The 23,349-nt window shown below is 40.1% G+C and overlaps 1 pseudogene; it reads right to left on the bottom strand.

Moving 5' to 3' along the window:
* Positions 1 to 7,092: 7,092 nt before the first annotated feature.
* LOC129658522 (methylosome protein 50-like) lies at positions 7,093 to 8,117 on the bottom strand (annotated as a pseudogene).
* Positions 8,118 to 23,349: the final 15,232 nt, after the last annotated feature.

Genomic DNA, 23,349 nt, shown 5'->3' on the forward strand with positions numbered 1-23,349 from the left:
TGACAATTGCTATCTTGTTAAAAGGAAGGTAAATAAAAATTCACATGTGAGAAATGGCAGAGGAGACATCTTTTTGGTACTGGATGTTGAGGTATAACAAATGTAAAGTTGGTTGTATTGTAGCATATTACTACCACCAGCAGGGAAACTGTGAAGCTTCCCAGAAAGGCCAGTCTAAAGATATATTATGTAAGGCAGAATGGAGATTAGTGTGAAACTGAGCCTTTGATGTCATATATTCCTTTATTGTTAAAGTCAGTTTGAGTTGATTTTTCTCTCAAATATAATGATTGTCAGTGGATCCAACATTTTATTTATTTTTAATGAACTTTTTCATAAATGAACTTATTTACAAAATAGGATAGTCACAGATATAGAAAACACACTTATGGTTACCAAGGGTAAAAGGGGTGGAGGGGTTGAACTGGGAGATTGGGATTGACATATATACATTACTAAATATAAAATAGATAACTAATAAGAACCTACTGTATAGCACAGGGAACTCTACTTAGTACTCTGTAATGACCAATATGGGAAAAGAGTCTAAAAAAGAGTGGATATATTTATATATATATATAACTAATTCACTTTATATCTAAAATTAACACAACATCTGAAACTAACACAACATTGAAAATCAACTATATTTCAATAAAAATTAATCAAAAAAGAGTGCATGTCATGTAATTTTACTTGATTTCATCTGTATATAAATGTTGATAGTGGAAGGAACCCCACAAAATGATTCTGTAACCTCCATAAGTAGTTCTGCTCTCATTTCTCCCTAACTTGTATCTCTTCCTCCAGTTAGTTTTGAAGGACTTCCTGAGATTATTGTGTCCTTACATGTAATTTATTCTTGTATGAGGCCTACCAAACTTCTTTCACATAGGGAGCAATGCAAAAATTTGGTTAATAAAATGTTGAATAATTATTATTTTAATAAATAGATCTTATATTTTTGCAATTATAGGAAGAGATGACTTGTAATTACTTCTTGAGACTCCATAACTTGGAAATCTGTCATCCCTAGATTCTAACTGTATTAACGGAGAACATGAAAGGTGATTTCTGCTGAGCAGCATGAAAGTCATTAATAGTTTTGGCTTGTCTCCATGTTTCATTCAACACTTCTATAACCTCCCTCATTCTATTTCCAGTATGTTCATGTTTTCCCAGAATAGTTATGAAATCACATAATTACTCTCCAAATCAGTAATGCTGACACAGCCATTGGCATTAAGTACAAAATAATTGATCAACTTATTTTAAAGAATATATTCCAAAGGAGTCAGGTCTATTTCAAAGACCAGAGAGAGCCTGAACATTACTACAATGTTTCTGTCCTTAGAACATGAAATGGCTCTTGAGAACTGTCCCCACACTGCCTCCAAGAATGCATACTCCCAGATGCAGTGAACACCTGCTTTGGTCCAGATTTCTGCACATATACCATGGTGTGACTATCTATCATGAGGTCAAAGGACCCAGATCCAGGGAAGTCAGGAAAAGTCTATAAAATAACATATTTAAAAGGGAAAATAACCAAGAATAAGGTAGGTGGTATATGGAGGCAACAGTGTGTTGCCACGCAAGAAATTTTAAAGTAAGAGAAATGGGGTTTTCCTTTGAGATTTAATCTATAAAATAAATATATAGTGGATATATAAGGTATATAAAATATTACTCAGGAAGACAGAAAACTCACAAATAAAAGTAAAAAATAATGATATGTGTGTCTTTGTGTGTACAGAAATAAAGTGAGTTAATCCAATTTTTTTTCATCTAAAAAATGCAGATGAAATTGAAAGTGTTAGTTGCTCAGTCATGTCCGACTCTTTGCAACCCCATGGACTGTAGCCTGCTAGGCTCCTCTGTCCATGGGGTTCTCCTGGCAAGAATACTGGAGTGGGTTGCCATGCCTTTCTTCAGGGGATCTTCCCAACCCAGGGATCAAACCTGGGTCTTTTGCATGGCAGGCAGATTCTTTACCATTTGAGCCACCATCCTATTTCACAGTGGCCTTGTGAAGATTAAATGGAATGAAGCATGTAAAACATTTAGTACAGTGCCTGCTAAATAATAAGAGCTTAGAGGGGGTGGAGGAGGAAGGAGCAGGCACATAGGGCACACAAGAAATGCTATCCATTTGCTTTCTGCACAAAAATCTCCCCAGGAACTACTCCAAGTGCTTTATATGTTTTAACCCTGTAAATCCTCACAAATACTTTTAAGTACCTTTAAGTCAAGTGCCATTATGTCCATTTTGCTAATTAAGAAACTGGCACTAAGAAGTTACTGCAATGTAGCTTTGTCAAGGTTTCAGAGTTGGCAAATGTGCTGAAGCCAGGCTGGACCTGAGTCAGTGTACTGTTGGCGTCTATGGAGGGTGAGTGTAACCAGAGCCCAATTTGAGGTTCTGATGATTTCTAGGGGTTCCTACCGTATGCTCTGAAGCTTCCTTATTCAAGATTAGTCTTCTCGTGGCTAAAGTCTTTCTTAGTTTGTGAAACTGCTTATATAGTCAAGTATATTTGCATAATTATAGATTTATAGGAGACCTCTATATTCTTTAACATTTCTACCTGCTTCCAGGGATCTGGTGATTGCACTCTCTCTTAAGAGCTGTTTAGATTGTCTTGGTTCTTTATATCCCTAGTAATTTTGGATTTTATCCTGAACATTTTGAACATTATGCTGTGAACATCTGGGTTGTGTAAAAATCATCTGTAAGTTGTTGATTTTGTTGTTGTTGTTTTAGCAGCAGTCAGCCTAGTTAGGTTCAGACTACAAATTCTGACTGTCTTCTGTGGTAAGTGGTTCAGTTTTAAAGTCTTTCCAGCTTCTGGGATCCCATCTCATGTGTATCCCACTGGATGTGAGTCTGAGACCTGGGTGGAGTCTACAGTGTAGTTCAGTTCTAAAGCCTTCATTATGCTGTTTTGGGCCTATTTTGTGCATTCACATCTTGGAGGTGAGCCTAGGACTTGTGTGGGTTCATACAGGGATACCCAGACTGAGAGAGGGATACCCAGGTTGAGAGAGTCTCCTTGAGCTCCTCTCCTATTATTTCCCCAATGTCAAAGGTTCATTATCCCAGTCCCCTGACTGGAAAACTGCAGTTTCACTCAGAGTTTAGCTGCTTCACACTGTTGGGCATTTCCCATACCTGGGGCATAGAGGAAGGAGGAAAAAGAAAGAAATATCCTGGGTTTCCCCCATACATTTTTGAGGGTGGGGAGCAAGCTCTTTCCTGGATCTTCTGATTGAAGGTAAAGGCTTTCTCTCAGAGTTTTAGGAGCCCATCCAACTATAATTGTCACTGCCCTCATACTGCTTTGGGGAAGGCTGGAATACAGGAAAATAAAACAAGGCAGAGAGATTTCACCAAAACACACAGGCATGTCACTACCCCATCCTCTGATCATAAAAAGCATTTCTTGTGGAGATTTTCATGTCCACACTTGCTGCACAGTTCCAGGATTTGGGTTGCCGTTGGTCCAGGCTGGGAAACTGCTGTTCAGGTTGTTCTTTGAGTTTTGGTTGCCTTCTTCAAAATCCTCAGATAGTTTCTTTTTTGTATTCTGTTGCAGGGGTTTTATTTGTAATTACCAGGAGAGTTAGGGTGTAGTGGGCTTACACCATCTTAAATGGGAATAGAAATTCCTTGGTTAGCTCTTAAACTGAGCTGATACGTATGTGATATGATACGTTCACTGTGTATTGTGATATAAAGATCTTTAATTCCCTAGAGTTACTTAATTGTGGATCTACTTATTCACTAAATATTTGAATACCTACTTACTGTGTTCTACACCTTAAAAATGTGTTAGAATATATTTATAAATAAGTTCCAGTTTCTACCCAAGTTTCTCATTGTCTGGTACGGAAGACAGATATACCAGTAATTGCAGTACAGAATAAGTGCTATCGTGGATCTTGGATTTTCTTTTATGGGAGTGGGTAGAAACCCCAAGAAGTGAACTTTTTCAAAGCTAAGCTCTTTTGGAACAGACGTCCCCTTGGTCTTTCTTTTCTTCTGGTAGCTCCCCATTGCTCTCTCTGCTTTTTATTAATAGTCCAGAATAGTTCATTCCAAGGTACAACTAGATGTTTCTATTTTACAGAGAGATTTAATAACATATATTTTAAGCAAAATTAAAAGTAAATTCTTACCTAACTGGGTTAGTTGAGACGAATTTATTTAGAAACCAGGAATCTTTTCCCATTTCCTCTGCCATAATTACACCTTGGTCTCAGGATCTTATCTCTTGACCAAGAATCAATCCCCTCCATTGCACATTTTGAAAATACATTCGTTTTACCATGGAGCCAGTTCCAAGCTGTAGATATGAGTTCTATTTTAGCTTCTTTGCAGGGCTTCAAACCACCCCTGATTTTAGTTATCTATCACTGCTTAAAAAATTATCCCTAAAACTTAGTAGCTTAAAATAGCAAATATCTATTATCTCACATTTTCTGTGAGCCAGATATTAGATGCCTCTGGTCCTTAGTCCCGTGAGGTTTCAGTTAAGCTATCAGATGAGACCACAGTCTCATGTGAGGCTCAACTGGTAAAACAAGCACTTCTGAGTTTGTTCAGTTCCTCTTAGGGTGTTGGACTGAGGGCTTCTGTTCTTTGCTAGCTGTTAATGAATTCTGTGCCATGTATCTACAGTTCCTTGCTATGTCTCTTCAGAGGGCTGCTCTTCACTTGACAGCTGACTTCTCTCAGAATGAATGTGTGAGGGAGTGAGAGAGGACATCAAAGACAGAAGCCGTGGTCTTTATGGAACCTAACCGTAGTAATAAGCCATCACTTTTTGTCATACTCTGTTAAGAGGAAGCCGCTAATCCAGCCCACACTCAAAACGAAAAGATTGCAAACCTTGACTGCTTGGATCAGTGCATTTCTTATTTGCTCTCCCCCGGACTTCTCTATTTTAAGTCATGGGCTAATACAACCTTCAAATGCTGACTCAAAGCATCTCAAATTTCATAGGTATTTGTTTCTGTCCTTTCATTTTGTTTATTCATCTTACCTTTGAACTATTTCTTTTCTAATTTGAATTCAATCAAATTAGATCCCCCTTTAAAATATCCTATAAAAAGTCATGGGCTTCCCAGGTGTTGCTGGTGGTAAAGAACCTGCCTGCCAGTGAAGGAGACATAAGAGACACAGGTTTGATCCCTAGGTCAGGAAGATCCCCTGCAGAAGGGCATGGCAACCCACTCCAGTATTATTGCTGGGAGAACCCCATGGACAAAGGAGCTGGCAGGTTATGGGGTCGCCAAGAGACAGACAGGACTGAAGTGACTTAGCATGCATGCATAAGTCATGACGCATATTTATATGTTAATTAAAAGAATCATCTTCCTAAAGAAGTCTCTTCTGACTTTCAAAAGGTATGTAAAATATTTAAGACAACATATTTACATTTGGTTTAGACATGCCTTGTCTGCCTTCTGTTTGATTGTTACCGTTCATTCTCCAGTTACTTTGGAGAGAGGGAGGAAATTCTTTCACAGTGGAAAAAATCTATTTTCATTAGGGTCACTTTGAATATAATTTTTCAGGACATGTGATTTTTTTAGAGGAGCTCTATAAATTCCAAATTATATTATTATTTATGTATTAATGCATAACTAAAGATGTGCTTATCAAAATCACAGAAAGGGCATTACTGCTATGGAAAATATACATATTCTATCATATGATCTGCTCCAATAGGACTATAACTAATAGAACTAATAATCCTAACATTTTTGCATCGTGTGAATTAGAATGGGAATGCCACTTATAATCTTCTATTTAGTGAATTTGTGTCTACTTCAGATTTTAATATCTCATGTCCTATGAAATATATTATTTTTCTTTTTCTTGTGATTTAAATTTTCTCCAATTCTTAAAAGTTTTTAGTTTAACAAAACTAATTCTGGACTGCCCTCTTTCATCTTCTCAAACAATAATTCACTTGCTGCTGAAGCTAATTGAGCATTAATTACCATATTATTATCACAGTGTTACAGCAGCACATGATATTATCTTGGGAGCCATGTGAAATGAGGTCATGAATATTTTGTGCTGAGGGGTTTATGGGTCCAGAGATAGACTCTAAAGACCAGAAAATTGAAGTATAATCACTGGACATAGGTAATGCAGAAGTGCAAAAGTCAATTTCACTTACATCTTAGAACAAGATGTATATTTCATTATCTTTTGTCAAAAGCTTTACTCATTGAATCCACCTGCAATGCAGGAGACCCTGTTTCAATTCCTGGGTTGGGAAGATCCCCTGGAGAAGGGATAGGTTACCCACTCCAATATTCTTGGGCTTCCCTGGCAGCTTGGACAGTAAAGAATCTGCTTGCAATGAGGGATACCTGAGTTCGATCCCTGGGTCAGGAAGATCCCCTGGAGGAGGGCATGGCAACCCACTCCAGTATTCTTGTCTGGAGAATCCCATGGACAGAGGAGCCTGGCGGGCTATAGTTCAAGGGGTCACAAAGAGTTGGACACGACTGAACAACTAAGCACAGCAGCAGCACCCATCTGTGTCAGTTCTCAGCTGAGAATAGTCACTTTCTTCAGAGCTTACAGTATGAATAGAAAAAAAAGTAGTAAATGTTAAAAATCTCCTTTTTTAAAAACTTAAAAATTAAGAGCTTTTTAAGAAAAAGATTTTAGTATGAAATATTTTATATGGGGTTTACCTGGTGGCTCAGATGAGAAAGAATCTGCCTGCAATGCAGGAGACCCAGGTTTGAGCCCTGAGTTGGGAAGATTCCTTGGAGAAGCGAAGTATGCGTTCCTGGAGAATTCCATAAACTTTTGTCCAAAAAACATTCACCATCCTCTAGGTGATGTAGAAAATATTTCTTTTTTTCATGTTCAAGGAAATTGTTCTTCCCTGACTATAGGACTTCAGAATCCAGCCTCCCCCAGCCTGAGAGACAATGCCTACTAACTGCACAGATCTGGTGTACTGACACACTGTATAAGGCTCCTGTGTTGTCTCACACAATGAGAGGGCAGGAGCAAAGGGAGTGGATACTCTCAGGGGATTTGCTTTTTGTCTGAAATCTAATCTACTTGGCAACACTCTTAGGTCCAGGCTCTGGGAGAGGTTCTGTGGGCATGAAATGGTGGAGGACTTCACGGTCCCAGCCCGCTGTGGTAAAAAGGGAGTGATTCAGTGCGGACCAAGTAGCCTCTCTCACAAAGTTTCTGTGGGCCTGGCTTCTAAACCTCTGAAAGTTCTAAGTCCAGTACAGCAAGTGAGTAGTTGTCGCTGACAGAGGCCAGGAGGGGAGCACTGTGTGGAGAGAACACCAGCCCAGAGACGCACTAGGACTGCACCACCAAGCTGAGGGCACAGCTTGCACTCTTGGTGTCCACGGTGGGGACAGTCCCATTCTCATCACCAAAGACTTCAGTCTGCTGAGGATGCAAAGCCGAGGAGGCAAGAAGGTAGCCAGAGGCACCGTGGCCTATCTGTGAGGCTGGCTTGGGACAGCAGATATCCTCCAATAAGATTCTATTGTCCTCACCACATGAAAGAAACACAGGATCCTTGTGGAGAAAGGCAGCAACACAGGTGGCCTGCCCAGAATGAGCTCGGTAGGAATTTCAAACCATCTGCCGAGCAAGGTCTCAAACCTTGATCCAGAAGTCTTTGCTACCAGCTCACAGCTTGTGTGCCAGAGCTCAGGACACTGACTGTAGACACAATGTTATTGTGCTACTATTTGCAGAACTTGTTGTCAATGAGCATCTCATTCTCATCCAGCTGCCACAATTCAACAGCACCTGGATCAGAAGCCACTAGGATACCTCTGTCTCCTATTCAAGTGAGGTTAGCCACTCTGGCCTCCGTCTGGACTCCAGCAAAGCAGAAACCTTCCTTGGGGGGCAGCACAAAGCGGCCTTGAAAAGCCTGAGGGGGCCAGCCCAGCAGTGGCCACTCAGGTTAGAAGCCTGGAGCAGGAACATCCCATCAAACAGATACAGTGCAGCCTCCAATACCTGCTCCATAGGCAGGCGCGTTAGGGGGAAGGTTCCACTGTTGGCCACAGGGTGTGGGCACGAGGAAGGATAGGGTTTCCTTCTGCATCTCCAAGATTCTAACTCCAGCCTAGACACAAACTGGATGCCTGCCTGAGATTCAGCTCAGTGAGCCCCCATCTGGTTCCTCTCTGGGCCTCAGGTCTTTTAAACAGGCTATAGCCTCTATATCTCCTGAAGAAGAAAATATTGAATGCTAATGGTTTATCTATGTAGCAGTCCTTTAAAATCCTCTCCCCAAAGAAGGACATTGAGCAATCATTTTAATTCTTTCTAAACAGCATTATCCACAAATCTTAGTGCTCAGCTGTTATTTCTAGATCAAAGACCTTTGGTACTTCCTCTTTGTTTACAGGATATACTCCAAACTTTTAAGTTGAAAGTATGACACCCTGTGAGGCTTCCCTGGTGGTTCAGATGGTAAAGAATCTGCCTGCTATGTGAGTGACCCAGGTTCAATCCCTGAGTCAAGAAGATCCACTGGAGAAGGGAATGGCTACCCACTCCAGTATTCTTGCCTGGAAAATTCCTTAGACAGAGGAGCCTGACAGGCTACTGTCCATGGGGTCACAAAGTATTGGACTCAACTGAGCGAGTAACACTTTCACTTTTCATGAAAACTTGTGGTCCCAGAAGACTTTTCTGGCCCCACCATTCATTACTTTATTACACTCCAGCTTTGACTTTCATAATGAATAGTTTTTACAACACTGTATTTTAACTGAACCATTCTCATGCTTTGTGTTATTTGTCTCCTTGCCTTTCCAACTGCTGTTCCTTTCACCTGGCTCTTTATCTGGTTCTTAACCACGCATTCTGAAGGAGATCAGCCCTGGGATTTCTTTGGAAGGAATGATGCTAAAGCTGAAACTCCAGTACTTTGGCCACCTCATGCAAAGAGTTGACTCATTGGAAAAGACTCTGATGCTGGGAGGGATTGGGGGCAGGAGGAGAAGGGGACGACAGAGGATGAGATGGCTGGATGGCATCACTGACTCGATGGACGTGAGTCTGGGTGAACTCCAGGAGTTGGTGAGGGACAGGGAGGCCTGGCGTGCTGCGATTCATGGGGTTGCAAAGAGTCGGACACAACTGAGTGACTGAACTGAACTGAACCATGCGTGACATTGCTCTTTCCCTCCTCTTATTGCCAGGGATATTTGGCAGTATCTGGAGACTTTCTGGTTGGCCCAACTGGAGGATGCCACTGGTGTCTGGTGGATAGTGGCTAGGGATGCTGCTAAACATTATACAATGCACAAGACAGACACCATGACAAAGAATGATCTCTTCCAAAACATTCCTAGTGCCAAGGTTGAGAATCTCAAGATAGAAAGTCCTGTCCTTCGCTCTTTGTTCAAATTCTAACTGTTCTTCATAGCTTCTTTTAATGATTACCTCCTGCATGAAAGCTGGTCGTGGTCTTTCCATCCACATAATCACTCTTTTGACTTTCAACCTTCCCAGGCAAAGTACTTTTTTTGTATTTAGTATTTTATTTTTTATTTATTTAAGGCAATTTTTAAAGAAGCAGTTTTAGATCCACAGCAAAATTGAGAGGAAGGTGTGGGGATTTCCCAAATGCTTTCTGCTCCCATATGTGCATAATTTCTACCATATCAGCATCCTTCACCAAAGTGGTACATTTGTTACAATTGCTAAACCTCCATTGGCATATTGTAACCATCCAAAGCCCATAGTTTACACTAGGGTTCACTCTTGATGTTGTTATGTTATAAGAGTTTGGAAAATGCCTAACGACATGTATCCACCATTATATTATCATACAAAGTATTTTCACTGCCCTAAAAATCTCTCTGCTCCATCTCTCAGAGTCCCCATTCCCTGGCATCCACTGATCTTTTTACTGCCTCCAGGGTTTTGCATTTTCCAGAATGTCATACAGTTGGAGTCATCAACTACAAGTAAGTAGACTTTTCAGGTTGGTTTCTTTTACCTATTAATATGCATCTAAATTTCCTCTACTGTACAATTGAATGTTCAAACTACTGTACAATTGTACTCATTTCACCTGCTAGCAAGGTTATTCTCAAAATCCTTCAAGCTAGGCTTCACCAGCACGTGAACTGAGAAATTCTGCATGTACAAGCTGGGTTTCAAAGAGTCAGAGGAACAGAGATCAAATTGCCAATATTCAATGGATTATGGAGAAAGCAAGGGAGTTCCAGAAAAGCATTTACTTCTGCTTCATTGACTATGCTGAAGCCTTTGACTGTATGGATCGCAACAAACTGTGGAAAATTCTTCAAGAGATGGGAGCACCAAACCACCTTACCTGTCTCCTGAGAGATCTGTATGTGGGTCAAGAAGCAAAAGAACTGGACATGGAACAATTCACTGGTTCCAAATTGGGAAAGAAGTACTATAAGGCTGTACATTGTTATCCTATTTATTTAACTAACATGCAGAGTACGTCATGTGATATGCTGGGCTGGATGAGTCACAGGCTGGAATCAAGATTGCAGGGAGAAATATTAACAACCTCAGATATGCAGAAGATACCACTCTAATGGCAGAAAGTGAAAAGGAACTAAAGAGCCTCTTGATGAGAGTGAAAGAGGAGAGTGAAAAAAAAACCAGCTTGAAATTCAGCATTAAAAAATACTAAAGTCATGGCATCTGGTCCCATCACTTTATGGCAAAAATAAGGGTAAAAAGTGGAAGCAGTGACAGACTTTGCTTTTTGGGGCTCCAAAATCACTGCAGATGGTGACTGCAGCCACGAAATTAAAAGACACTTGCTCCTTGGAAGGAAAGCCATGACAAACCTAGTCAGCTTATTAAAAAGCAGAGACATCACTTTGTGGACAAAAGTTCATATAGTTAAAGCTATGATTTTTCCATTAGTCATGTACGGATATGAGAGTTGGACCATAAAGAAGGTTGAGCTTTGAAGAATTGATGTCTTTGAATTGTAGTGCTGGAGAAGACTCTTGAAAGTCCCTTGGACTGCAAGGAGATCAAACCAGTCAACCCTAAAGGAAATCAATCCTGAATATTCATTGGAAGTACGGATGCTGAAGCGGAAACTCTAAGACTTTGGCCACCTGATGCAAAGAGCCGACTTGTTGAAATAAACCTTGATGCTGGGAAAGACTGAAGGCAAAAAGAGAAGGGGGAGCAGAGGATGCAATGGTTAGATGGCATCACTGACTCAATGGACATGAATTTGAGCAAACTCTGGGAGATAGTGGAGGACAGAGGAACATGGCATGCTGCAGTCCATGGGGTCACAAAGAGTTGCATGTGACTTAGCAACTGACTGAACAACAATAGCAGATTTCCTCGATTTTTTTTAATGACTTAATAGCTCACTTCTTTTTTTGCACTGAATAACATTCCACTGTGTAGATATACCACAGTTTATTTATCCATTCATCTACTATGAGACATCTTGGTTGCTTCCAAGACTTTGCAATTCTGGATAAACCTGCTGTAAATATCCATGTGCTACATTTTGTATGCACATAAGTTTTCAACTGCTTTTGGTAAATAATGAAGGATGCAATTACTGGGTCATTTGATTGAAAGTGAAAGTGAAGTCGCTCAGTCGTGTCCGGCTCTTTGTGACCCCATGGACTGTAGCCTACCAGGCTCCTCTGTCCATGGGATTTTCCAGGCAAGAGTACTGGAGAGGGTTGCCATTTCCTTCTCCAGGGTTTCTTCCCGACCCAGGAATGGAACCCAGGTCTCCTGCATTGCAGGCAGACACTTGACCATCTGAGCCATCAGGGAAGTCCATTTGGTTAGAGTATGTTTAATTTTTGCCATCTCCTTTTTATACCTACTTTCATTCTCTCCATCCTCTAAAGCTCAGCTTATAGTCTTCAGGAAGACTTTCAGATCATTTCTGCTCACAGAATTTATTCCGGCCTTTAAAACTATTTTGTAGAGGTAGTATGGTCTAAGGCAGTGGTTCTGAAACTTAAGCAGGCATCAAAATCCTGGTGAGGAGAGCTTGTTAAAATGTGGACTTCTTGTCCCTTTCTCAGAGTTTCTGATTCTGTAGGTCTGGGTAGGACCCAAGAATTTCTAAGATGTTCCCAGGTGGTGCTGATGGACCACATTTTGAGAACCATTGCTATAGACTATCCTGGGAGCCAGACAGGTCTGATTTTGTATCCCAGTTCTGCTTCCATGCTATATGACAATGAACTGGTTATTTTACTTCTCTAAACCTCAGTTTCCTCACCTGTAAAAAGAAAATAAGAATACTAACTACCTCACAGATTAATTTATTAGGATTTAACAAAATGACATATATATGTTAAATATAGGGTATTCTTTGGTATTATTTTTGTTGCTTGGTAAATACTAAAATATACCAGCTATTATTTTGTTGTTGGAAAATAAAAGGCTAGAAAGTACAGATTTGTTGACATTCATAGGCTAAACCCAAGAGAAGAGCCAACACTTCCCAAACTGGCATGGACGCAAACTATGTGGAGTAGGGAGCAATTGTTTATCACTCAATGGTATACTGACCCTTTTCTGTGTACATATTACTTCATCCTTAGCAAGAGGAATGAAGTTTGTTGATTTGTTACCATTTGATATAGGGTATCCCTATTGGGCAGAGTTTTATTCTAAGCTTCTCAAAGGATTAGCTCTTCCTAATGTTCAGGTAACTATATATGCTTTCAGCATAGGTAAGAATAACTGGTCCAATCTTCTGTGGTCAAAATGGCAGTCTTGGTTGTATTTGATGTACATAGTATAAGTCACTGCAGAGATAGCAAGGGCACAATGGGAATGACAAATAGGATCTTGGCATGGACCACCCTGACAGGTATTTTCACCCATATTTCTTGTCTGAACTTGTCTGAGTAGATTTGCTTTAAGGTCTCTCTCTAGGTTGAAGGGGCAGTGGCTATAGAGAAAAAGCTATAGAAAGCTCTTTTCATGGCTATGGGAAAGGTGCAAGAGAACAAGCAGGAATATGCAGGGCATATTGAGACCTAGGCTTGAAGCTAGCATTCTGTCACTTCTGCCCCCTTCTTTAGGCCAAAGCAAGTTATATGAGGTGGGGAAAGATACTTGCCTCTACAATGTCACTACTCAGGAGTAGACAAATTGTTCATTCAGACATACAGGGAACATCAAAATTTAACACATGAAGAGAATATTTTAATTCATGGAGAAAACAATTTATTTAACAATTGGTGCTGGTACAACTTGTTGTTCATCTATAAGAAAATAAAATTGGATTCCTATGTTTCACATATACAAAAGTAAATTTCAATTCAAAGACTTAATTATAAAAATTAAAATGTTAAGAATTTTAGAAAAAAAATCTAAAAGGCAAGGCATACGGTCTATGGGGAAAGAAAGACCTTAATGGTGATGATAAATAATAATAAGCCTAGCATCTATTTAAAAAATTTTTATGATGAATTTTTTTCTAGCATCAATTTAAAAATTGATATATCTGAGCACATAAATACTAAAATTTTTATGTAAAATAAAGTATAAGCAATGCTTGTAGACAGTCATTAAATTTGGAACAAATATTTGCAAAGCAGATGATGGATTTAGCAAGGGTTAATAACTATAATACACAGAGAGCTCTTACAATTTGACAAAGAAGACAACTCAACAGAAAAACAAAAAAGGGTATGATTATGCAATTCACAAAAGCAAATCCAAACAACCAATAAATATATCACAAGATGCTCCAATGTGCTAGTAGTCATAAAAATGCAAACTATATTAACATCAATGTACCACTTTACACCTGTCAGACTAGAAAATGCTAAAGGAAAAAAAAAAAAGATATAAAAAGCAATAATAGCTATTGAAAGCAGGGATGCAGAAGCCAAGGGTATACTCATCATGCTAATAGAAGTGAATTTTCATAGTCCATCTCTTTGGTACTCAATATCACATTTTTCTTTGCACTTATATATCCCTCTTTATATATATATATATAAAGTCTTCTTTAAAGTCTATGGTCTCTGAGTGATGTTCGTTCCTTTCCATCTGGTCTCCTTGTGTTTCCCCAGTGTCAAATGATGTAAAAACTTAAATATAAGTTATTGGTTTTCAACACAAGCATATGCAGTAATTAAACTTTAGCAGGAAAAATTGCAAAAGAAATTTCCATTTTAAAAGGGACAGAGTGAAAATGTCTGGCTGTCATTGGTGCACAGCATGCGTTCAGACTCTGGTGGGTGGGAGTGGCAAGGACTCTGTGGTGTCCTGAAAGTTCTGTCAATCTAGTGGACAATGTTTCTGTTTTCTGGGAAATTCCTCTGTCCTCCCATTCATACCTCTGGTTCTTCCTGAGGTGGGAGTAGGGGGTCCTCCTTGTCCATCATATTTTATGAAGAGGAGTGAGGTCAGCTGCCTAGTTTTAGCATCTCACTTTTAGTTGCTATGTGTTTGGGGGCCTGATGATGGCCTTAGGGACTGATTCATGGAAGTATCAATTTGATATGGGGATAGAGCTTGGGGAATAGGGGTACAACATGGATAGGAGAGTAGGGAGAGGACCCAGAAGAGCAAGTCTCCTTTATCTGCTGCCTTCTTTTTCTGTCTCATCTCTCAGAAGAAGTAACCTCCTCCATACTCTTGAGTTGCGTTTCTCTGGCCCCTCCACTGGGAGACCCAGAGTTCATGCAGCTCTTCTGAGGTGAGATTGTGGGAAGAGTCAGAGTCTCAAGGTACTTCAGTACCTCCAGGAACTTCAGTGGCTCCAATTATGGTGGGCACAGCTGCAGCCTTGTCAGTGCCTGACCTTTACTTCCGGGGAGGCTGAGTCAGTCAGTGGTGTCTGGAGATATTACCAACAGTGTGGATGAGTCTGAATGCAAATGAATCACTCTCTCATGTTGGGGAGGCTCAGGGGGCTGGAGCAAATCATTACCATCAACTGTCACTCTTTGAGAGGGACAGGTCCCACACTATTCCCACCCATCTCATGCATATGCAAATTCTTTAAAGTGGCCAAAAAAGTGTCTGTAATTGCAGGGCACATAAAACTTAACATTTGCACACAGGACTTTTATTATTTGTGCAGAATAGTACAAAATCACTGCAGACAGTGGCTACAGACATGAAATTAAAAGATGCTTGCTCCCCAGAAGGAAAGCTATGACAAACTTAGACAGTATATTAAAAAGCAGACGTTACTTTGTCAACAAAGGTCCTTCTAGTCAAATCTATGATTTTTCCAGTAGTCATGTACAGATATGAGAGCTGGACCATAAAGGAGGCTAAGAACTGAATAATCGATGCTTTCAAATTGTGCTGGAGAAGATTCATGAGAGTCCCTTGGATTGCAAGGAGATCAAACTAGTCAACCCTAAAGGAAATCAACCCTGAATATTCATTGGAAAGACTGATGCTGAAGCTGAAGCTCCAGTACTTTGGCCACCTGTCACGAAGAGCTGACTCACTGGAAAATACCCTGATGCTGGGAAAGATTGAAGTCAAAAGGAGAAGGGGGAGCAGGGGATGAGATGGTTAGATAGCATACCAATTCAATGGACCTGAATCTGAGCAAACTCTGGGAGACAGTGAAAAACAGGGGAGCTTGGCATGCTGCATGCAGTCCATGGGTTGCAAATAGTCAGACACGACTTAACAACTAAACAACAAGGGTCATACATTTTATCTCTCTTAGTTTTCATTTTGTTAGTTTCACTGAAGAGTTGGTGAGACAGATGATAGAAGGGAAACCAGCTACTCTGTAGTTCAAACAGAAGAAGGAAGAGTGAGGAGCTAACATTTTTTTATTAGGGTTTGCTATGCCAGGAATTGCACTAGATTAGGCACATATGTTAACTTGCTGGTTATCAAGCTTGGGTGCATATCAATCACCCGGAAACTTTGAATAAAATGCAGATATTCAGATCTTATCCTATGGCAGTGATCCTCTGGAACCTGTACTAACTTTCTGGGTAGTTCCAATTTGCACCTAACTTTAAGTTCTTCCTGCATTAACTCATTAAATCTGAGTTATACATCATTTCTCTCTTTGAAGAAGCCCAAGCTAGGATCTGAAGAAGTTAAATAATTGGTTTGAACTGGCTAGAAGAGAGCTTGAACTTAAAAAGTAATATTTTTTTTCCTTAATTGGTGGGGAGTTCAGAAGTTTGGAGGTCTTAGTTAATGCAAGTATGGCATTGTCCTTGCTCACAGTCTGGTGAAGACTGATGCTTAGAAAAAAGTATTGCACATTAAACCAAAAAACCGGAAAACATTCTCAGCGTTGGTTTACCACCTTACATTATTAACCCATTTTTTCATTAAACATTTCAAATATTACTTGCACATAGTTAAAAAAACAGTGGAGAAAAAGTTTCTGCCTACATTTTGGATGCCTCTAATGCATCCTAAGGACTGGCATGGGGAGTGCTTATGCAATTTTTAAGGTTTGTAATTCATCTTGGGTCATCTCCCTCATCACTCAAGCCCAGCTCAATCCCAGCTTCCTTGGTTTCCTACTGCATATAGAATAAGGTGTAAACTCCTTTAAATGAGCTAGAAGATTCTTCTTGATCTGGCTTTGCCTGCTTCTTCAATTATTTCTACCATCTTCTTTAGCCCTGTTTCACCTCACTGGTTTTGTTCTATCTGAGGGTCTTGCATCAGAAGGTTTTTCTGCCTGAAAGACTCCCCTGATCTATTCTGGCTTTCGGGTGTTAACCTCAGCCTATCTTACGCAGTTTGTCATTAGTCAGTTTTATTTCTTCATAGTGTTGGTCACTATCTAAAAGCATCTTATTTATTTACTTCCTTACTGTTTTTCTGCTCCATTCACAAATAAGCTTCTTAAGAGTAAGGACTTTGTCTTGTTCCTCTTTGTTTCTGTAATATCTTTAAAAAAAAATCCCAGTGCCTGGTCCATAACAGGGCATAATACATATTTTATTGAATGAATGACTCTACCTTTCATACAGAGAAACAGACACAGACACACACATGCACACACTCTAAGAAAGTTACACCAATGGGATCACGCTATCATTAAAAAAAATTATATGTCTCAGAGATTTTCTCAGGAAAACACACACAAATTTACCTAGTTCCTTTTTATGGCTTAAAGACCTCCAGATATAAAATTTCATTAAAAATAAAAAAGCAAATGGCAGAATGTACTACTATTTTGTGGATGTACTATGATTCATTTATTTAGACCCCCATTAATAGATATTTTGGTCCATTCCAGGAGTTTGCCATTTCAAAAATTCAACAGTGAATATAATTATACTAGTATCTTGATGTACTTTTGTTTATCGCTCACTTTTAAAATGTTAATACTTCAGATTCATACATACTTAAATGATATTTTATCAGAATCACATGTGACATTATTGTTGGGAGGGAAATATTAAATACAGTTAATACCTAAAGATTTTCAAAGATTGATAGGATGATTAGGGAGAAAAGTTCTTTTTACTTTAGCTCCAGACTTATTGTAAGTGATATTATTATGTGTGAGATGCCAATTTTAAAATGAATTTCTTGGAAATGAAAGAAGTATGTTCCCTATTACTCTGACCTTTGAAATAAAATTGAAAATTGGTTAATTTCTCAAGTGTAAAATTCAGCAGGGCCCATGCCTGCTGACCGAAGAGGAATTTCAAAAGACTGGCTAATAATGCATTATTGATTGTACTTTTTCTAATTAGTTCTAGAAAGTGGGCAGTCCTTGGGGTGGGGTGAAGGGTGTGAGGCCTGGGGTGGATCAGGCAGTATGTCCCCTTCTATGCTCCATCTGTTTTGTTAATCAGATGCTATCAAGTCACGAGGAACACCGAGAGCCTTGGTAGGGAAGGTGAAAGTCTTAGTCACTCAGTCGTGTCCGACTCTTTGTGACCCCATGGACTGTAGCCTGCCAGGCTCCTCTGTCCATGGAATTCTCCAGGCAAGAACACTGGAGTGGGTTGCCATTTCCTTCTCCAGGGGATCTTCCTGACCCATGGAGATGGAACCCACACCTCCTGTGTCTCCTGCATTGCAGATGAATTCTTAACCTGCTGAGCCATCGCAGGGTGGGGGTTGGGCGTGCGGGGGTGGGGCGGGGGGAGTAGGAAAAGAGTTTTTAAAAGGGCTATGGCCTGCAAAGAAGTGAGGAGAGGAGCTCCTCCTGCTGAGCTTTGTGGGTGCAAATAATATGCATTTTTATAGGCTGAATGTTCATATCAGATTAGCCATCAGAACCAACGCCTGCCTCACCTGTGGCTGCTTCCTTGACTTACAGTTCATCTTTCAACAAGAGGAGAGGACAAGGTGAAGGACAGGTTGTCCAGGGTCATTTATTAATACCTGATACACATAGCCTAGGTCAGTGTTTCCCAAAGGGTTACCGTTGTACCTCTGGACACATTCCAATTTATCAGTGTTTATTTAAAAAAAAAATCATGGAAGCCTAAACAGTGCCTCCCACCTGTTGCTCCCAAACCCAATCTATTACCTTGGCATGTCACCACTCTCTGGGAAGCCACAAGTTACCACAGTAAGAAGCAATAACCAGTTCCCTAACAGCTGGAAGGACCTACTTTTCCTTGGTGGCAATTCTAGGCCTATTTACACACTTAACCCCAAGAATGCTGCTGCTGCTAAGTCGCATCAGTCGCGTCCGACTCTGTGCGACCCCATAGACGGAAGCCCACCAGGCTCCTCTGTCACTGGGATTCTCCATGCAAGAACACTGGAGTGGGTTGTCATTTCCTTCTCCAGTGCATGAAAGTGAAAAGTGAAAGTGAAGTCGCTCAGTCACGTCCAACTCTTAGTGGCCCCATGAACTGTAGCCTAGCAGGCTCCTCTGTCCATGGGATTTTCCAGGCAAGAGTACTGGAGTGGGGTGCCATTGCCTTCTCTGTAACCCCAAGAATAGAGAAGGCAAAGAGATCACCTGTATGTACCTTTTGCATTTAAATGCATGGTGAATGCTTAAATTTTATGTGTGGCCAGATGAGTATTTTGAGCCTTATCAGTCTGGTTAAGCAATTCCTGCTTCCTTGGGGAGAACACAGGGGTTGGCAGAAGGTGGTCGGAGCGGCAGATGTGTTTTAAGTTTTAAAAGGAATTTTTTCCAAGTAGAAATGCTAGAACTCAGTTTAAGGAACAGAAGTCTGAAGATAGGGAATATTTTGAGCTCACTGTGGTCTACGTTCCTCCCTCTTTTGTCTTTCTATATTGCTTTTAGTTACTATTGGTCACTCAGTTGTGTCCAACTCTTTGCAACCCCATGGACTGTAGCCTCTGTCCATGGAATTCTCCAGGCAAGAATACTGGAGAGGGTAGCCATTCCCTGGTCCAGGGGATCTTCCTGACCCAGGAATCAAACCCGAGTCTTTCACTTTGTGGGCAGTTTCTTTGTTATCTGAGCCACCAGGGAAGCCCCATTGCTTTTATGTAATTATATACATTATATATAAAATATGTATATATGTTTATAATATAAATATATATGCAAAATATGATATAAATATGCAAATAGATGGGGAAAAAGTGGAAACAGTTACAGATTTTATTTTCTTGGGCTCCAAAATCACTGCCGATAGTGACTGTAGCCACAAAATTAAAATTAAGCCACAAAATTAAAAGACTCTCCTTGGAAGAAAAGCCATGACAAACCTAGACAGCTTATTAAAAAGCAGAGACATCACTTTGCTGACAAAGGTCTGTATTGTCAAAGCTATGGTTTTTGCAGTAGTCATGTATGGATGTGAGAGTTGGACCATAAAGAAGGCTGAGCACTGAAGAACTGATGCTTTTGAATTGTGATGCTGGAGAAGACTCTTGGAGAGTCCCTTGGATACCAAGGACATCAAACCAGTCAATCCTAAGGGAAATCAACCCTGAATATTCATTGGAAGGATTGATGCTGAAGCTGAAGCTCCAATACTTTGGCCACCTGATGTGAAGAGCCAATTCACTGGAAAAAATCCTGATTCTGGGAAAGATTGAGGGCAGGGGGAGAGGTGGTGACAGAGGATGGGATAGTTGGATGGCATCATCGACTGAATGGACATGAATTTAGGCAAACTCTGGGAGACAGTGAAGGTCAGGGGACCTGGCTTTCTGTAGTTCATGGGGGTCACAAAGATTCGGACATGACTTAGCGACTGAACAACTACAGCAATGTATATATATATATATATATATATATATTTTTTTTTTTTTTTTTCTTTAACTAGATTTTGGGAAGTCCACATATAGATCTAAGTGACATCCTCCATAATGTCAGGAATATTCTGATCTATTTTGGGATTTTTTACTCAGTAAATGATAATGAAGTGTTTTCTCTTCAAAATAGGAGGAATGAATATAATTTTTTCTAGTGAACTTACTATTAATATTAATGATATGTCAGTCACTTATTGGGCCTCCCAGGTGGCGCTAGTGGTAAAGAACCTGCCTGCCAATGCAGGAGCCATAAGAGACAGGGGTTTGATTCCTGATTTAGGAAGATTCTGAGGAGGAGGGCATGGCAACCTACTCCAGTATTCTTGTCTGGAGAATCCCATAAACAGAGGAGGCTATAGGGTCGCAAGGAATCAGACATGACTGAAACAACTTAGTGTGCCTGCAGATATAGAACTAATAGTCAGATAGTTGTAGTATTTGTAGTCAAAAGGAAGTCAGAGGCTATAAGTCAACCCTGCTCATCACTGAATGCAGAACGGAAACTCTGAGCTTAACTGTGTTAAGACTTCTAAAGAATACTAGACTAAAGCACATAGAAAATTTACTAAACATGGTGTTACAGGTTGAATTGTGTCTCCCCTCCCAAATTCATTTATTGAAGTCCTAAATCTCCAGTATGGAAGAATATGACTTTACATAGCAATAGGGTGATTGTAGACATAACTACTTAAGACAAGATGAGGTCATATTGGAGTGGGGTGGGCCCCTAATCCTGTATGACCAGTGTCTTTACAAAAGGGAAAATTTTGAGGCAGACACAGGCACAGGGAGAACACCATGAAAACAAGTATTGGGGTCAAGCATCTATAGATCAAAGATCACCAAAGATTTCCTGAAACCAGCAGAGTCTAGGAGAAAGGCATGGAACAGATTCTGTAGCACAGCCCTCAAAGGAACCAAACCTACCAACACCTTGACCTTGGACTTACAACGTCCAGAATTGTAACACAATCAGCTTCATTTAAGCCAGCCGATTTGTAGTACTTTGTTATGACAGCCCTAGTGAACTAATATACATAGGGAAAATTTTCTCCATTTCTCTTAAACAGGTCTGGGACTAGGGCAAAGAAAACAAAGCATTTGCCTCAGGCACAACATTTAAGAGGCACTAAAAATACCCTTCAGTAATGAATATAGATAATATCTTCATTTATTATTTAAGGAATGGAAATTAATGCAAAAAATCAGTGCCAAACAAAAATATAAAAAGTTTAAATAAGGATAGGTTAAGTGGTAGCTTCGTGCTGAGCATATTGGAGCACGGGGCAAAAGGAATAAAAAATTAGTAATATTGATCTTGTCTTTAATTTGTTCATTGTGGATATTTTCTTTGCATTTGATATTCGAAAATACTGCATAAAATATTACGTATCTTGATCTGAGATTTTTGGCACCCCTTCAAATTTACATGTCACTTTACCTCAGCTTCCCTGGTGACTCAGATGGTAGTGACTACCCTGGTGGCTCAGATGGTAAAGCGTCTGCCTACAATGCGGGAGACCCAGGTTCGATCCCCGGGCTAGGAAGATCCTCTGGGGAAGGCAATGGCACCCCACTCCAGTACTCCTGCCTGGAAAATCCCATGGACGGAGGAGCCTGGTAGGCTACAGTCCATGGGGTCACAAAGAGTCGGACACGACTGAGCAACTTCACTCTCACTTTACCTCAGCTTAGTCTTTGCTTGCCTCAAAACCATCCACTGAGGATAGAATCCTAATTTCAACACAGAGTAGGCTGAAACCTGTGTGATTCCCACATTCATCATTTTGGTTTTGGTCAGAGAAATGAAGAAAGAGTGCTTGCCAGATATTTCTGCTTGTCTTTCATGTCATCTCAGACACAAAGATTAACATGAAACTCAATTTCTCAACTTCAAAGTGATTCCCTTGCTGCATCCTTTCTTCACTTCCAGTATTATTCTTACATTAATTCTGGGTCCAAACTTCAGTGCTGTTATTAATTCTCCTATCCCTCTTGTCACCCATATCCAGTTGTTAAGTCAGGCTAGTTCATTACCTGTCTCCTAAGTAGAAATGACTTTATTATGCCTTTGTAAAATAAACATTAAAGAGTTCATTGAGATGTAAGATTTCATATGTTTTAGCAAGTATAGAGAAGACAGTAAAAGATTATCAGTCATCTCACCATTCAAAGATACCTTTTCTCAATATTGTAATGTACATTCTTCCAGACACTGTACATTTATGCTTGCCATATATTTAAAAATCTCATGTATTTTAAAAAATGAGATTATACTATATATATTTTTGGGTTGTCTTCTTAACTTGTTAACTGTCTAGTGAATTGTGTACATCTTTTCATGTTAATAAAACTATGTCTACAAAACAATTTTAATGGTTTCATAACATCCAAATATGGAGAAGGAAATGGCAACCCACTCTGGTGTTCTTGCCTGGAGAATCCCAGGGACGGGGGAGCCTGGTGGGCTGTCGTCTCTGGGGTCGCACAGAGTCGGACATGACTGAGGCGACTTAGCAGCAGCAACAACATCCAAATAAATGGGTATATCTTCATGTATTTAACTGATATCCTCTTATAAAATATTAACCTTAGACCTACTCTTTACTACTACATACAACACCACAATGAATATCTCTATTGTTTAGTTGCTAAGCCATGTCCAACTCTTCTGCACCTCATGGACTATAGCCCGTCAGGCTCCATTCTGTCCATGAAATTTTCCAGGCAAGAATACTGGAGTGTGCTGCCTTTTCCTTCTCCACAGGATCTTCCTTACCCAGGGACTGAACCTGTGTCTCCTGAATTGGCAGGCAGATTCTTTATCATTGAGCCACCTAGGAAGCCCAAATATCTCTACACATGTACACATACCTGATGATTTCTTTTTAAAAATAATTAAAAAAAATCAATTTATATTATTTTTGGCTGTGCTGGGTCCCATTGCATTGTGTGGGGTTTCTCTGGTTGTGACGAGCAGGGGCTACTCTTTCTTGTGGTGAGCAGGCTTCTCATTGCAGTGACTTCTGTTGTGGTGCACAGGCTCTAGGGTGTGTGGGCTTTAGTAGTTGTGGTGCACGGGTTTATTTGTTTTGCAGCATGTGGAATCTTCCCAGACCAGG

Source organism: Bubalus kerabau, chromosome 8, assembly GCF_029407905.1.
Source record: "Bubalus kerabau isolate K-KA32 ecotype Philippines breed swamp buffalo chromosome 8, PCC_UOA_SB_1v2, whole genome shotgun sequence".
NCBI classification, from domain to species: Eukaryota; Metazoa; Chordata; class Mammalia; order Artiodactyla; family Bovidae; genus Bubalus; species Bubalus kerabau.